This window comes from Sorex araneus, chromosome 5 (genome assembly GCF_027595985.1).
Source record: "Sorex araneus isolate mSorAra2 chromosome 5, mSorAra2.pri, whole genome shotgun sequence".
In the NCBI taxonomy this organism is placed as follows: Eukaryota; Metazoa; Chordata; class Mammalia; order Eulipotyphla; family Soricidae; genus Sorex; species Sorex araneus.
In genome coordinates, this window is record NC_073306.1 from 211,522,823 (window position 1) to 211,540,659 (window position 17,837).

General features: G+C 47.6%; 1 protein-coding gene and 1 pseudogene across 2 annotated transcripts in view; both read left to right on the forward strand.

The window, feature by feature from the left end:
• CCSER1 (coiled-coil serine rich protein 1) overlaps positions 1-17,837 on the forward strand; it is a 912,102-nt gene that overhangs the window by 39,704 nt on the left and 854,561 nt on the right. The gene's annotated exons all lie outside the window — the stretch shown is intronic.
• LOC129405174 (U2 spliceosomal RNA) lies at positions 6,041-6,210 on the forward strand (annotated as a pseudogene).

A 17,837-nucleotide genomic window follows, 5' to 3' on the forward strand; every position in this document is an offset into this window, starting at 1 on the left:
CGTAGCTGGAAGGAGGAACTCTCCATAGTGCGGCTTCCTTGGGAGCTGGTTGTGAAACGCGGGTCCCGCAGAAGCAGAACTGTAGAAAGTGAATGGTGGGAAGTTAGAAACTGCACACGTGAATAGCATCGCGCTTTCCCAGAGTCCTGCTTGTCTGGACCCTGTCCCGGCAAATCAGTTCTCAGCTCACGTCCAGGGGATTCTCCGCAAGCGCAGCCTTCTTAGAGGACGGCTTACCGTCCTTAGAGGGTCCTTGAGGAGGTCAGCTTCGAGCATTCAGCTGGGGGTCTTTCGTGAGTGCACGGAAGGACCGGATTCTTTGGTTGGTGTGAGTTGTTGGTGTCTAGTTTCCAGAACCAGTCACAGGTGGACAGACCCACCCATGGATGCTTGGGCGGTAGGTCTTTGTTTTCAAAGTGACCTTCTGTGGTTTGAATGGCTGCTGTGCTGAAAAATTTATTTTGATGCTGAAGGCTGCCATGTCTCAATGGAAGATGCCAGGAATACACCCTTGCCAAGTCAGTAAGCGAGCTCCATCGATCTGGGTATTATGGGACTGGCCTTACGGCTTCCTTCCCACACCATTTCAGTATTAAAATTCAGTGTTTCAGCGGCGCAGACACAGGAAGGCCAGTTAAGGCTGGGGCTGTTGAACCCCCAGACCTTGAGCACAGAGCTGCAGGCCAGGCTGGTAGCTCGGGGTCTGCGTGGCTGGGAGGGGGACTGGCCTCGGACCCTCGGCAGGGCCTGACTCTGAGCTGGCTCCATCTTTGCGCAGTCCCACCTGCCTCTCAGCATCGCAGGCTGTGGACCTGCTGGACCGCTGGTCCCCCTGGAACTGGCTGTCGTACCCCGCAGACTCTCGGAGAGAGGCCCTACATGGAAAGAATGCAGGGGTGAGGTAAGAGATGTATGAGAGCCGTTCATTGTTTTCCTAGGAGGAAAACGGAATAGCTACGTATGAGAAAATACATATGTGATTCCAGAGTATGAAACAGTATGCCATATGGCTAGAACCTCGACACAGGTGTTTTTAGAAAAAGCAACTCTAAGGTTTCTATTTTTGTATTTGTATTTTTTGAATGAGATGAATCCCCAAATTTCCAAGTAATAATACTATTAGTGAACTGTGTGTATAAGTCAGAGGAACATGATCCAATTAGGTATGCTGAAATTTAAGTACTAATTATCAAAATAATATTTAATAGTGGCAAAACCAGATCTAAGTTAAGAGTACCTAATAATATTAGTGTAGTCAAGTTACAGATATTTTTCTTTATTATAAAGTAATTTAGACCAGCATTTAAAACATAGTAAGGACTCATACCAATTTTATTGAAGTAGCATATAGTGAACTATTATATAGTATAATACGTTTACCATTGTTAAAGCAATATAGATTGAAGATATTTCTGGATGGAGGTTGTATAATGTTTTAGGTTGTTTTTCTTATATTTATAAATTTTGAAGTAGTTGTGAAAAAAAATAGTGAAACGCTAATTTGGTGAAATTTTTAGTCTTTAATCAAATATTACATTATATTGCATTATCTTATTTATATATTTATTATTATAAGGAATAACCACATTTTCACTTTGCATATCAATTCTGGTATAATGAAATTAACCAGTGTGGCATTTCCCTATTTCTATGTTCACTGTATCACTGTCTGTATCACTGTCTTCCCATTGTTCATTGATTTACTCGAGCAGGCACCAGTAACGTCTCTATTGCACTCAGCCCTGAGATTTTAGCAGCCTCTCCTTACTTTTCTTTCCCAACGATTGGAGACTCTTTTAGGGTCAAGAGAATGAGACTTATCGTTACCATTTTTGGCATATCAAATACGCCATGGGTACCTTGCCAGGCTCTGCCGTGCTGGCAGGATACTCTCGGTAGCTTGCCGGGCTCTCAAGAGGTATGTATATATCTGTTACTGTATTTGGGATACAAGCCCTGGGGAGCTTGCAAGGCTCTCCCGTGTGGGTAATAGACTCTTGGTAGCTTGTCAGGTTCACCACGAAGGAGAACTAGGCTATTAGATGCTTCCAAGAGCTTGGTCGTATAGTCTCTGGGTGTTGGCCATTGGTGGGATTACACAGTTCCAGGGGTAGTTTGTGTGCATGGCTGCCAAACTACTGGAAAATGGGGGGTCTGGGTGGAGAAGGCCCAGTCCCAATCCGAGCAGGCTTGGAGATCTCAGGCCCAGGTCCCGCACACCTGGGTTCCTCTGCCAGTCCCTTCATGTATGAGACTCATCCAAACGTGTGGAGAGTGGTATATTTCTATGTTAAAATAATTAAAAATGCAAAGAATTGTGAAACTGATATAACAAAGCATCATCCAAATTAGTCATTTTATATGTAATATATGTTTATAGTTTTCAATCACAGTAACTGGAAGTGTTTGAATTCTTAGGGTTCTATTAGAGAGATGTGTGTACTTTCCACAAATCGTCTTATTACTGAAGCACATTAATTTTAACAGCACAACCGGAGGTCCTTGTGTTTTATTTTTATTGTCCTTTTTAATTCTTAGAGACTTTAGAAACATTTAATTCTTAGAGACTTTAGAAACACTCTTCACAGAGTGGCTTTTCTAGGGTATTTCCCAAGTCATCGGGCCGATGTCTGTCTGTTATCTGCAAGCACATCTATAGGCTAGTGAAGATCAGATGCTATTCAGGCATTGGCATAATTGTGTAGTAAGGTACATTTAATTATTATTATTTTTTCATCCAGGGTTTTGGGCAAACCCTGCAAAAGTTCAGTGGAAAAGGAACATGTGAGAATTCCCCTCTCCGCTCCGTCCACTAAACATGATTCTCACTCTCCACCCGCGGTGCAGAGTCAGGCGAGGCAGGGGGTCAGAAGTGCCTACTGGGTAATCTCGCTCCTGAGTGGAGTAGCAGAGAGGAACAGCAAAGCCTCGTGAGGGTGACTAGAAGGGACAGGGAGGAGGCAGGGGTGGAGGGCAGGGCCCTGTGGAGGGATGGGCGTAGAGATTTAATATAAGACCATCCTCAGTGCCCGTCTGAGCGGAGACGCCTCCCTTAGCACCCTCCGTTAAACTGCTGCCACGTGCCCGGGCACCTCTGCCCTGCTTACTGTGGCACTTCAGGTGTGACTCTCACCTGCGTCGCCTTCTGCCGTGCCTTCTCGGACAGAACGTTAGCCTCCTTGCTAATATTTCCCGGCGTGTGTTTGTTTTGGTTAAGTCTTGGTCCTGTTTACAGACTGTGGATCAAAATGGACGTTACCAGCAGCCCATTCACCATCCGGGTGCCAGCATCCGCCTTCCTTGTGTGACGCTTGCTAGCTCTTCTTTCGTTCTTGGAAGGTGCTAAATGTTCCTTCCTTCCTCTCCTAACTGCTTCACCTTAGCCTCTGGGTTTCTCTCCGTCCTCACTTCTGTGGGTTTATACCCCCGGGCTATGGGCGACCGTTGGCATTGTCTGATTTCTCCTTTCATGTTTCATTCTTCGTTATGAGCAATCGGCCCTTTCGCTTTCACATCCCTGCTGAGTCATCGCAGTGGCAGTTAGCTTGTTCTTGACTCTCCTCCCATCCCCTCTTGTCCCCTGTCCTTACAAAGGTACCTTTATTTTTCCTTTTTTGGGGGCCACACCTGGTGGTGTTCAGGGGACTGGATGGCATGCCAGGGTCCCACCCAGCTAAGCAGCTTACAAAGCAAACTCCCGAATTGCTGTGCTATTTCTCTGATCCCCAAAGTTGGTTTTTAAGAATCTCTTAGAAGGATGGACAGCTTCATTCTGGTTCAGATTTCCCACGACTTCCCCGAATCTCGTGCATGTCCTGGTTTTCCTGGTCTTTGTTGTTGTAGTTTTAGTCTTCTGGGTCACACTCTGTGGTGCCCACGGCGTGCTCTTGGCTCTGTGCCCAGGAGCTACTCTTGGTGGCACTCAGGGGACCACAGAGAGTGCTGGGGATCAAACTCAGTTAGCTGTGTGCAAGGCAAATGCCCTACCCACTGGGCTCCTCTCAGGCGTGCTCAGTTCTTCCTCTGGCTCCACGCTCAGAGATTACCGTCGGGAGGCTCAGGGGACCATACGAGGTGTGATGCCGGGGACCAAAACGGGGGACTGTGCGGGGCTTATGATTCACAGTAACATCGCTCTCTAGCTCACCCTAAGAACTCAGTACACACTATATATTTAACATTTAAAGATGTGTTATTACATAAATCTACTTAGACTATGAGCAAGATTTCTGGATGAACGCAGGTTTTTATTAATAGTTAATATAAACGACTATGTTTATGGAAAGTCAGAGTCACACGTGAAATTTTCAACTGCACGGGAGTTATGCCCCTAGCTTTTGTTTTGTCCCAGGTCCAACTGTATGTGATGAAGCAATTGAGTCACTGCAGTTCTGCCTTCTCTGATCTCAGTTACAAGCTCTTTGGTACACTTCTACTGTAAGCAGGAAAAACCGGTTTATTGACTTCTACACTAGAATTACAATCTACTTCTATTTATATGCCTTTACACGGATTTCTTTTCTTACATTTCCGCTTTCACTATGTTTATCTTTTTCCTGGTCCCTTCAAAGACAAGTGAATTTTCATTATCTTCATGAAGCCTTCCTAAAATACTTTAATCTTCCAAGATTATTTTAGTACAGCTATAGGCTATGCTCACAATTGAAGTCATCACATAAGAACTCAATGTCATTTCACATGTAATTATTTTATATCCAATTGATTTCATAAGGAAATACAATGACCTCTTCACTCACACAAATATAAATTCCAACTGAGTAACCTCCAATGTATAGAACCTTTGTCTGTTATTTTACTTCCCTGATTCTGTTTCTCTACTATTAAAGTAATCCTATGGATCAGAAAATTAAATAAAAATGACTCTATTCAGAGAGACTGCATCCCTTCCACAAACTAATTAAATAATTCCAGAAACTGGAAATTCTGTTGCATATTTTTTCTGTGCTCTATCTCTTGTGTAGAAAGTGGTATATGCAGAGAAGTATTCGGCCAAAATTAGTGGGTTTCTTGCCTTGGAGTGGCTGCTGGGATGTAACAGGTTTCGGGTGACCTGTCATCGTGGACTCCAAGACTGACATTGTGTGTCCCAGGCTTCCCTGTCACGGCCAGGCTAAGCAGACAGTCGGCTAATCTCCTTACAATGCACTAATCCCCTGCAGACTGTAATAATTGCAGCGACGTCCATGGACATACACTGTTGAATCTGCTTCTAAATGAAGGAAAACACGGGGAGTGAAGAAAAACTTCAGGGGTTACTTGAAATAGCTTCCTTCCATGAAGCTAAGGCTGGCAGATGACCAGGTTCCTCAGAGGACATGAGTTAGGGACCGGAGACAGGCTGCTGGCAGAGCACTCGCCCGCCCACTGCAGGGGTCGCTCCCTGGCCCCAGGGAAGGGTCTCCCAAACCCACCAGGACTGATTCCCGAGTTCAGAGCCAAGAGAACCCCTGGGGAAATGGGGGCTAGGAGGACGGATGAGGGGTTGGAATCAACCACGGGTGGGGTGGGAGTGCTGAGGTAGATAAGATACTAATAACTGGGAATGATCACACAGGGCAAGATCTGAGGGTTAAAAGTAGGTAAGGGATATTCTTGATAACTTTTCAGTATCAACGTTGCAAACCAAAATGCCCAAAAGGAGAGAGGAGAGAGAGAGAGAGAGAGAGAGAGAGAGAGAGAGAGAGAGAGAGAGAGAGAGAGAGAGAGAGAGAGAGAGAGATGGGGGGGAGAGAGGGAGAGAGAGGGAGAGAGAGAGAGGGAGAGACAGAGAGACAGAGAGAGAGTGGAAAAGCGCCTGCCATGGAGGCAGGCAGGGGTGGGGGGTGCAGGGTGATGGGAGGGAACTTGGGGACACTGGTGCTGAGAAATGTACACTGGTGGTGGGATGGGTGTTGGAACACTGAATGGCTGAAACCCAATCATGAACATCCCTGTAAGGGTCTATCTCACAGTGATTCAATCAAAAAAAGTAAGATAAATAAATCCCTGTCACTGTCACTATCATGCCGTTGCTCATCATATCGCTTCTCAGCCTTTTGGCTAAGATCAAGTGTAGTATCCCATTGCTCATTGATTTGCTCGAGCGGGCACCAGTAACTTCTCCATTGTGACACTTGTTGTTATTGTTTTTGGCATATTGAATACGCCACGGGGAGCTTGCCAGGCTCTGCCATGTGGGTGGGATACTCTTGGTAGCTTGAGGGCTCTCCGAGAGGGACAGAGTAATGGAACCCAGGTCGGCTGCATGCAACGCAAATGCCCTACCCACTGTGCTATCATCCAGTCCAATATACTGAGTACTACATAAAATACTGAATAATGCACATGATACAAAGAAAGATGTGACAAATATTAACAGTGGTATTTGAGAAAATTTCAAAGAACATACAAAGAATACCAAATAAGAAAAAAACATTAATATAATATATAAGATATTGATTGTTCAAGTGGGCACTAGTAATATCTCTCATTGAGAGACTTATTGTTACTGCTTTTGGCATATCCAATATGCAGGGGTAGCTTGCCAGGCTCTGCCGTGCGGGCTCCATACTCTCGGTAGCTTGCCGGGCTCTCCGAGAGGGGCGGAGAAATTGAACTCTGGTCGGCCGCATGAAAGGCGAACGCCCAACCGCTGTGCTATTGCTCCAGCCCAAAATATTGATATCAAGATTAATAAAATGATTGCATTTTAAGATTAATAATTTACCAACTGTGAGCAAACTGAGTCTACCTTAACAAGCAAATGAATGAAAAGTGTGATTATACTTTGGAATCACCAAGCAATATGCAGAAATAAACTCTTGAGACATGCAGCAACATGTGGGGGCTAGGATGCCAGTAGAGTGAGTACGGCACCTGCTTTGCACATGGCTGTCCCTGTACCCTGTGTGGTCCCCTGTGTCCCCCAGGAGTGAGCCCTGTTGCAGAGTCAGGAGGAAGCTCTGTGCACTGCCAGGACTGACCCCGAAGCCGTATTTTAACACTGACCTACAGCATAGGTTCATGCTTATGATTCAACTTGTCTAACAGCCCAGAAGATGAAGCTAATGCAGTAAGAAGCAAATCAGAGCTTCCTTGTTCAGGGGCTGAGAGGTGACCAGGACACCGGGAGGTGGAGAGAAGAATTACACAAACAGGCAGGAGGCTTTCACAGGTGCCTTTGCCACAGCTAGGTAGTGCCCTGCAATATAAACAGGCCAAATGGGTGTTCAGCATCACCAGACAGAGTGAACCCCCTCAGGCAAGCCCCAGAACAGACGGCACCACACCAGGTCTTCAGACGCACTTGGCTTCACTGAATTCAGTAAAACGTTATAAATATTTTATTTTATTTTGGTTTGGGTGTCAGAGGTGCCTGGGGCTTACTCTTAGCTCTGTGCTCAGGGGTCACTCCCAGTGGTGATCAGGGGACCGTAGGTGGTGTTGGGATGGAACAGGGGTCCACTGCATGCAAGGCAGGTGCGGTTAGCCCTTGGTTATGGGTCTGGCCCCGAAGTTATAAATACTTGAATAAGTGGATGCTGGTAGCATACAGTTAACTCAGCATTGAAGAGACTAGTTGGTAAAGAACTTCAAGAACAAGGACCTAGCTTTGGAAACTTCAGAGAGGAAGAGAAGAGAGGAAGATAGAAGAGAGAAGAGGGGAAGACAGAAGAGAAGAGGAGAATAGAGAAAGAAGAGAAGAGATGAGAGGAAGAGAGGAGAGGAGAGGAGAGGAGAGGAGAGGAGAGGAGAGGAGAGGAGAGGAGAGGAGAGGAGAGGAGAGGAGAGGAGAGAGGAGAGGAGAGATGAGAGGAAGAGAGAAGAGAGGAGAGATGAGAGGAAGAGAGAAGAGAGGAAAGAGGAGAGAGAAGAGAGAAGAGAAGAGGAGAGAAAGAGGAAAAGGAAGAGGAAGAGGAAAAGAACAGGGCTTGGCTTCATTGGTCAGAGGGGTGTGAACACGTGTGTGAACCCGTCGGAACTGTGTGGGATGTTCTGTTCTGGGAAGAGGAGAGAAATTCCACTGTAGCTGGCGGTTTCCTCTAAGAACCAACTTGGCCTCCTTTTAAATTTTTTTCCTACAGCATTTTCACTTACCTTCAGGCCACTGCAGATGTCTGTGAAACAACGAATTCCTCCAACGAATCCCAGGCCCGTTAGCAGGGTGACGGACTCAGAGGGATCTTGGCCTGTTCGCACTCTGCAGTGGGAAGCTTGTCTTTGGAGGGACCCCTGGGGTCAGAACACGTCCTTCCCTTAGGGTTTCGCTGGGGACCAGGCACTCGGGACGTCATCAATCAGGTGCAGTCTAGGCCATTGCTGTTCTCCGGGTCGAGCTTAGCGAGGCTGCTGTAAGTCTCGTCCTTATTTCATTATCGAGCCGCCTGCCGTTGCTGAGTGAATTAGACTTCTATTAGGAGAGGAGGAGCGGAGGAGGCTGAGGGTTGATCTGTTAAACGAAGCTCCTAACAGATCCGAAGCGACAGACCAGCCGGGGCTCGGGAGCGTGGCCTTGGGTAAAATCGACACAGGCATTTTCACTTAAACTGTGCGGCTAGGACACGCGGGCGCCAACAGGACCGTGGCTGTCGTCCCTGGAGAGGACGGACACGGTCGATGGATGCTCAGCACTCACAGACTGTTTTTCTTTTCACGGAGTTGCAGGGCAGGAGGAGAGAAACTCGTGCGGAAAGGCATCGTCCCTGCTCATCTGCGCCCGACAATCTGGGCGATTGAACGAGAACATGAGCTGCAGCAGCCGCAACAGTGAAGCCACCAGCTTTTACCTGTAGCTTTCTTAGAGGTCCCGGGTGCTTCTCCCGCAGGAGGGGTGACTGGGCCTGCGGCTTCGGTTCCAACGCCCTGCTGGGCCAGTGGCTTCCGCTGGAGGAGTCGGTCCTCATTATTTCAGAAGCAGAGGAAGCATCATTTCTTCCTCCTGGGGCTTGACTGTGCTGGTACGTGGTGTTGGTCTCACCACACCACCATGGGGCATCCCAGATGCTGCCACGCCCTCTGTCTCTTTCCAGAGTCCCTCAAGGTTCCCCCGACACCCCTTAGAAACATTCTGATTCGGAGGCCAAACCCATCACTGCACATGGACCATGGCGCTAGAAATGGTTTTCCTCCTTCTGGTGTGTTTGTTCTTCTAGATGGTGCCGAGACAGTAAACTTTGTTTGTTTTTGTTTGGGGCCCACCCCTCGAGGTGCTCAGGGTTTACCCCAGGCAGGGGCAGGGGACTCTATGTGGTACCAGCCCTCAAACTGCTACTCCTACTCTGACTATACAAACAACAAAAATTTCAAGTCACTTTAGCCCTCACCGTTTCATGAACGTGGAGACTCTATCATAGCTTCAGGATTTATTAACACAGGAGGATTTTGTCAGTACCCGGCAGAGCTGGCAGAACTGGGTAATCAGGTAATCACCTGATTAATTGTGTTAATCACCTGCGTTAATTATGGCTCCAGTTCATCTTTTTTTAAAAAAAAATATTTATTTATTTATTTTTGCTCTTTTTTTTTTTAGGGTCACACCCAGCACTGCTCAGGGGTTCCTCCTGACTCTACACTCAGGAATTATTCCTGGCGGTGCTTGGGGGACCATATGGGATGCCGGGGATCGAACCCAGGTCAGCCATGTGCAAGGCAAATGCCCTACCTGCTGTGCTATCGCTCCAGCCCCCCCAGTTCATCTTCTTGAGAGTGGAAAATGGAATGTTCCCTAGAGGATGCTAAGGGTTGGATCAAAGAAAGAACGGGAATATTAGTTACAGAGATTTGGGATAAGATGAGGATGTTGCGGCAGAATGGTTACTTGTGTCAACTCTGTGTACATAGTCAGTTTGTAACAAGTTTCTTAATTTGCCCAGAGGAAAAGAAAGAGCAATGATGTGATACTCAGATATTTGGAGATTAAGGAATCTGCTTATGGTGGATATAATACTTGTATAATCCTTATTATTTTGGGGAAAATCTGAAGATAACTTTATATATTACAGATTTATTATTTAAGCCTTGTGTGCTTTCTTTGAACTTGGGTAGAACTGGTTTGATTTAGTCTAATTATTACGTGGTATGATGATGTGCACTTTAGAAAATAAGTATTGTGGTTTCAAAACCTAAAGAACACATTTGCCTTTGATTTGATTCGCTCTACTTGATCTAAAACAGAAATAAGTTTATCTATGACATGATAAATGGAATTTTGTAGAATGTGAAATTGGTTCAATCACAGCAATTGCTATTTTTCAGTGTTTTAGTCAAAGAGAAATAGAATCAGTTTTTCTGTTATTCTTTACTGAGGTATTATAGTTAATTTTGCATTACCCAGAGTGAAGGAGGCAGTTCAGGATAAATTGTTATAAAACCAGAGAGTCAAATGTAGATAATGACTAGTCTGGTGGAAATTCTTGGTGTCTGAGACTAGTTTTTCTGAAAAGAATGAACTCCTTAAGCTTCCCTTATTTGGGCAATTGTGGGTGATTGATTATATCATTGTATAATTTTTAGTAAAACTGTTCATCTCTACTCTGGAAAGTGAGATTTGAAGAAGCAATCGATATAAGTTCAGAGGAAAGATCGACTTAAAGATAGTCAAGACCTTGTCTCTGAGCAGATTTAAGTTTCTAAGACATTTGAAAATAAGAGATTTCCCACATAACCTCTGCCCTAGATGTATTGCACCCCCCACGCCCCCCCATCCCTGTCAGCGTAAGTCATTAGAACAGTACACATCTGGAACACTCAGAGTGTTATTTACCCAAGAGTTTTCTGTGACTGTTGCATTGAGTGGGATTGGACAAATGACATGTTTATGACATGTCTACGGTAGAATCGCGTGCAGTCTTTCCACTATCCTAAAATTCTTCTCTCCACTTTGCTGATTAATTTCTGCTCATCCTTTATCCCATCACCAGCCCAGTCCTGTCAACCTTTTTATTGTCTCCATAGTTCTGCCTTTTCTGGAATGTCCTAATGTTATAATCATGCAGTATGTAGCTTCCTCAGATTGGCTTCCTTCAATTAGCAATAGAGAGACTGACTTTTATGAAAAAAAAGTAAATATATACTCAACCCTCTGATAAAATATACTTCTAATACTCTTGTCCTGAAAGAAAATTGTGCACATATCTGGCAGATGAATCAAATAACATGTTCTAAGAATTAAGTTTAATAAGAGATATATTACTATTTCTTCATTGATGCTTACTTTAATAAAGTTAATTACATTTTGTTTGCTTTTAAAATATTGCTATAATGGTGGACTACATTGATAATTAAACTAGGAAAATTGCTGTTTCAATATTCATCCGCCCATTTTTTATGTTTGATATTTCAAATTTAAAAATTGGCATACTGGTTTAAAGGAAAACTTAATTATATAAGGAAATTTAATAATAATAAATATGGCCTTTCTATAAGTGTTATGAGGAAATCATGAACTCATAACATTTGTAGATCTTGAAGAAATGTTCAGATTAGGACCCACCAGGTGATCCCGAATCAAAGGCTAAATATGAGCACAATTTAAAAGTCGATCTTTATCTTAATTTTCATTATGAAGTTTCCCCTCATTTGCATTATTCTTTCATATTCTTGTATGACTTCCAGGCAGACTCTCTCTTTCTTTATCATATATTGAGCGTCTTGTAGGACTAATCACTGATTTCTTACTCCAGGCACACACTCACTCTGGTTTAGGTACTGTCACGGAAAACCAGAACTTGGACCGTTTCCAAACATAGCACGGGCAAAAAGGAAGTTATCGCCAGAATGCAGAGTGGAAGTTAGTGGGTGGGAAATTCCTGAGAGAAAACCCCAGACTCGTGTGTGTGTGTGTGTGTGTGTGTCCCCACAGCCCAGCAGGATTCGTCCTTCACCCGGGCCGGAGTGGGGCATCCCTGGGTGTGGGGGAGATGGAGGATCTGGAGCCCCATTAGCTGCTGAGGGTGATCAGGTGTGGGGTTGAGTTTCTGGTTTAACCGACTTATCAGAAGTCCTGCTGAAACTGGATTTTATAAGGGAGCGCACAGGGATCTTAGGAGCTTCTGGAACCTGTGTAAGGTTTCATCAAGTGTAGACTGCCGGTACTAAGTCTAGGATGATTTATTCACGTTCCATAAATGGAAAGGGGTGGGGAGGTTGGGAAGAGGTTGGCATGGTGATGTCGTAGTGAAATTACCTTGGGGTGGAGGCCTTTCGAGTTACCCAACGTCCCCACCAAGGAATGCCAGTGCGGCTTTTCGCCTGTGTGCCTCTCTTTGCTCTGCCTCTCCTCTCTGTCTGTCTGTCTGTCTGCCTGTCTGTCTGTCTCACACACACACAGAGGTGGGTGAGAGTGGAGTGAATAATAATGCGCCTCTGTTATTCCGAATCTGAAAGACACCCACCTCCACCCCGCTGTACACAGCTGGTTCTGATGTGCTTCCCCCTGCCTTTACCGACCAGAGACTCAGTCCTCAGAGGCGGTCTGCCACCTCTGAAGTGTTGCCATGGAAGTTCCTTTAGACTGAATTCCTTCTCGTGTGACATTGGGACGGTGCCGAGGACGGCCCAGGAGTTCTGACTTCACAGAGGTCAGTGCGTTTGATGGGTGTCTTCACAAACATTTCCTGCGTCTTCCTTTTTCGAGGTAATTATCGATATGAGAAGCTTCTGTTAGATTTGTCAGGGCAATAGTGACTAATATGACAAGCTTCTCTGAGACAGACTTATCTCTATGCTACTCGAAGATCAAATAAGGGTGGCAAATCAGTGAACAATACTGCGAGATCCGAGGTGTCATTTATGTTCACTTTATGACACGGGAGAGCAGGACCCCCAGGGGTCCCATGTAGCACATCTGCACGGAAGCCCCTTCCTGCTGCTGTGCGCCTCAGGGGTCCCCACGAGTCCAGAAATGGGCTGAGAGGAGAGGGAGCAGGGCGGGCCGTCCTGAGGGCACTGAGTGTCTAGTCCCGGTTATGAAATTGACGTGTGGCTGTGCATGTTTATTTAACATGTTGTGCATCATGCTGGGAGGTAGACAGCACGCCGCAGTGAGGCCCTCATTGGCAGGCAGAGTTGTACTTGCCAACGCCCTACCACACCGCCGTACGCCCGGCTCCACAGAGAGGTGTAGGAGAGAGCACGTTTCCAGAGGATTCCAGGGCATCGGGGAGGGCGTGGCGTGGGGGATACGATCACCTCTGACAGTGACTCTTCTCTACCCAGGTAACTTAATTTCTTTAATATGTTTTGGTTTTTGTTTTTTCTTTTTGGGTCACACCTGGCGATGCTCAGGGGTTCCTCCTGGCTCTGCACTCAGGAATTACTCCTGGTGGTGCTTGGGGGTCCATATGGGATGCCGGGGGTTCAACCTGATTGGCTGTGTGCAAGGCAAATGCCCTCCCCGCTGTACTTTCTCTCTGGTGCCTTTATTTTTTGAGATACCGTTGAGGTCTGGCAAGTGGAGGAACTGGTGGTAGAACCTTGTGATAAACAGTATTTTTGTTGTGGGGGTCCCACCTGGTGGTGCTCAGGGCTTACTCGTGGCTCTGTGCTCAGTCGTCACTCCAGGCGGGACGCGGGGGTCCCTGTGCAGTGCCGGGGATCAGCCCGTGTCAGCTGCTTGCAAGGTGAGTGCCTCAATGCCAGCACTCCCTCATGCCCTGGAAACGGTCTTCTCCAGACTCGGAAGGCGCTGTGGTGTTCCAGTGAAGGCTTTAACCACTTGGGTAGGCGCGAGAATCACCAGTGCTTTGGAAACTCCCAGCCGTGGTCAAGGTCGGAATTGCACATCTGCTCAGTGCTTTAGCAGTGAAAATTCTTGCGCAAGGCTCGACCCAGTGAAGCCGTCTCCGGACTCCTGGAGTGAAGAGTGAGCACGTGGCTGGCGTCTTGTAAAGCGGCCATGGATGGTGGGGCCGGAGGGCGAGAGGAGGCCTGAGAGGGCAGCGTGCTCTCCTCCGCTGGTCACTGTTGCAGTCTGCGTTCCCGGAGCCGGGGGCAGAACCTCAGCAGTCCCGTGTCTGCCCAGTGCTCCTCCTGAGGGCTGCACGGGGACATGTGGAGTGTGGCAACAGGGCCCCGGCGGGCAGGACCTGTCCCTGCAGAGCCACCGGGCAGGGAGTGTCCGGGCGCATTTGACAGGCACCAGGTGTCTGGCCTCGAGTCTCACCCAAGCCCCCAGGAATTGTCACCCGCGCTTGGTGGGTCTTTCCTGACTGCAGCGTCCGGCCCCGGTGGGATTGGGCCGGGGCAAAGCAGAGCAGGGGAGGGGATAGGTCAGGAACGCTGACCTTGGCGTGACTGGACCCACCTCCTAAGCCGGGACCCTCTGGAACACGCGTGTGTGTGGCAGTCGAGCAAGCGGCCCCCGGCCCCCTGCTGCTCCTGGAGTGGTCTCTGCACACGCCCGTCACCCTCACCCCGTGTCTGGGCACGCCGGGGGAGACTGTTCCCAGCTGGGTCTGGGGTGTAGCGGCCTGGGGGGGAGTGAGGAGATGCAGATCTGGCCTGCGTGGGCCCTCACAGCAGTGCCCCCCGCCTCGCCTCGCCTCCCCGGCCCCGCCCAGCCCGGGCTCAGGTCTGTGGGTCAGCGCTGAACAGAGACTGAAGCGAGCAGAGGGGCTCAGCGCTTCATCTGCAGTGCTCGTGGGAGTACCTGGACTTTGGTGAAGGGAAAAATTGGTTTCCCCACCCCCCTGAAATCGCTGTCCGCGATGTGTTCATTCAACAAGCATTTCCCGAGGCCCGCCTATGGAGTTTTAATTGTGTTGCAATGGATGTAACCTTGCGTGGTAAGTCTCGGGCCGATTCCTGCCCTCGCCCGCTCACGCCTCCGCGAGGCCTGCAGTCACCGCGCGGCGGGGAAGGTCGGAATCTCGCCCCCAAACCACGCTGCAGTTCCTGAGTCACGCTCCGAAGCTGCTTTCCCTGCGCTGTGTGGCCCGCCTGGAGCTGACCGGTACGGCCCCTCAGGGACCCCGACCCCGCCTCTCCGCAACTTCATTCTGCTTTGTTTTCCCAGACTTTGCTTTCTCATCCTGGTTCATGAATAAGTGATGCTGTGCGAGGCTGTGCAGTGTTGTCTTTCCCTGACTTACTGTCAAAGTAAGCAAATGCTCTTAAGATCCATACGTAATGTTATAAACGAGTACTTCCTTTTCACTCGTGTCAGATAATCTGCTGTGTGTGTGAGTGTGTGTGTGTGTGTGTGTGAGTGAATGTGTGTGTGTGTGAGTGTGTGTGTCTTTCTGGCAATCCATAGTGTCATTAACACAAAGCATTCACTTGCCTTAAAAAATGATTTTTAGAAACCGGGACATAGAAGAAATCCTGCTTTCACAAAGAATTCCTGTTTTTCTCCTTGTGGAGCCAAGTCTAATATAGATGAAATAATGCTCTTTTAATTTTTTTTGATTGAATCACCATGAGATATAGATACAGAACTTTCATGATTGAGTTTCAGTCATTCAATAATTGAACAGCCATCCCTCTTTCAGTGCACATTTTCCACCACCAATGTCCCCAGTATCCCTCCCACCCCCTCCTCTGTGCAGGCACCTTCCTTCTTGCTCTCTGTCTCCTTTTGGGCGTTCTGGTTTGCAGTACAGATGCCAAGAGGCCATCCAATTGGTCCCTCGTCTGCTCTCAGCACACGGATGAGGTGGTGCCATTTGATGGAGCTGCTCATTACCTTGACTGCATTGAGTCACAACTCCCGCTGCAACTCTGAAGGAATTTTTCATACCGATTTGTAGACTTCTTATTTTTTTACGATGAATGGAACAATTCAGTAATTTTCAACTTTGGTAATAAATGCCAGAGCCGAGCAGATGAGAGAGTCTCAGGTCTTGCGGGCCGAGAGAGAGCCTGGTTGGGACGCCTCTGGTCGGTAACGAGGGGACCGTTTTCCTACAGAGAGACGCTGCTTCGAAGATGAGGGGCTTGTTCGGGGCTGGCAGCATAACGAGTGCTCAGAGCCTGGCATTTAGTCATTCAGTAATGGAGCCTGTGACCCCCTCAGCGTCTGTCGTGGCTGGTGATACTTCCATAGGGACAAGCTTTGCTTCTCCCACTCTTTCTCCCTGGGGCCCCTAGTTGTACACTCTGGTCTCCGGTTTATTTTTTTTTTTTTTCACTTTTAAAAAACAATTGTGTTGAATCACCGTGAGATAGTTATAAACTTGCATGTTTGAGTTACAATCACACAATGATCAAACACCCATCCCTCCACCAGTGCACATTCCCCACCACCAATATCCCGGGTACACCCCCCCTCTCCCCCCCTCCCCCTGCCTCCATGGCAGACAATATTCCCCAGACTCTCTCTCTACTTTTGGGCATTATGGCTTGCAACACAGACACTGAGAGGTCAGCATGTTTGGTCCATTATCTACTTTTGGCACACATCTCCCATCCCAACTGGTTCCTCCAGCCATCATTTTCTTTTTTTTTTCTTTCTTTCTTTTTTTTTTTTTTTTTTTGCTTTTTGGGTCACACCTGGCAATACACAGAGATTACTCCTGGCTCATGCACTCAGGAATCACCCCTGTCGGTGCTCAGGGGACCATATGGGATGGTGGGAATCGAACCTGGGTCAGCTGCATGCAAGGCAAACGCCCTACCCGCTGTGCTATTGCTCCAGCCCCTCCAACCATCATTTTCTTAGTGATCCCTTCTCGATTCCAGCTGTCCTCTCCCCGCCCGCTCATGAGGCAGGCTTCCAATCATGGAGCAGTCTTCCTGACCTTTCTATCTACCGTCCTTGGGTGTCGGTCTCATGTTATTCTATATCCCACAAATGTCTCTTTCTTTCTGACTGATGTCACTTAGCGTGATACTCTCCAGGTCCATCCACTTGTAAGCGAACTTCATGCCGTCACCTCTCCTAACAGCTGTGTAGTATTCCATTGTGTAGGTGTGTCTGGTCTCCATTGTTAAGCCATCTTCCTCCTGAACCCCCTGGGGCATCGCGAGTGGCACAGGAGCCCTGGTGGCCTCTCTGGAGTAAGGCCAGGCCCCGTTCTCGTCATTCCTGCTCCCCTAAGATGTTTGAGCCCTGCTCTTCCGGTCGGAGCAAATGCGGTGGCCGGGAAGCCCCTGGGATTGCATTCCTGGGCCCTCCCCTCTCGGCTCAGAGTGTGGCATTTGTGTCCCTGTGTCGGTATGGTGGACACTGCAGAACTGGCCTTTCTCAGCAGCACAAGGAGGCCTTGATCCCCTTCTGCCCGCCGCTCGTCCGGGCGGATCTGCTGGGCGCCCAGTCCTGGTACCTCTCTCTGCCTCCTGTCTTCTCCCTCCTCTTGGCCCTGGTAATCTGATAAATTAATGCTCCTTACGGCTTTAATGACTGCTAATAGATTAATGCATCTTAATGACGGTTAATGGCTTAATCTGCTACACCGCCTGGGTGAAATATTTGCATTTTTAAAAGGGCTTTTTGGGATCCTAACCTTACTTAAAGGAATAAAACCTGTTGACACATCACTAGGGAAAGTACCGGGTCACATTTTCCCCCGGCCACACACACACACACACATTTGAACTTTGCTGGGAACAGAAGTTGTCTGTGTCCTAGTTTAACTGGAAGCGTTATTTCCTCACCATGGTTAGTAAGACCCAAAGTAATAATGGTTCTCGAAGTTGGTGGCATCTCAAGCTTGGTGCAACAAGTCAGCTACTTTTTGCCTTCCTTAGCCACATCCCACACACGCCCAAGTGCTCGTGGACAAACTCTGGCTTCAGCACTGTTGCTTCATAGGAATCACCTGCTTGGTTGCTGGAAGAGCAGCATTTTAAAGGACTATTTTCGGGGTGTCCATTTTAAAACAGCTTTAAGAACATTAGGA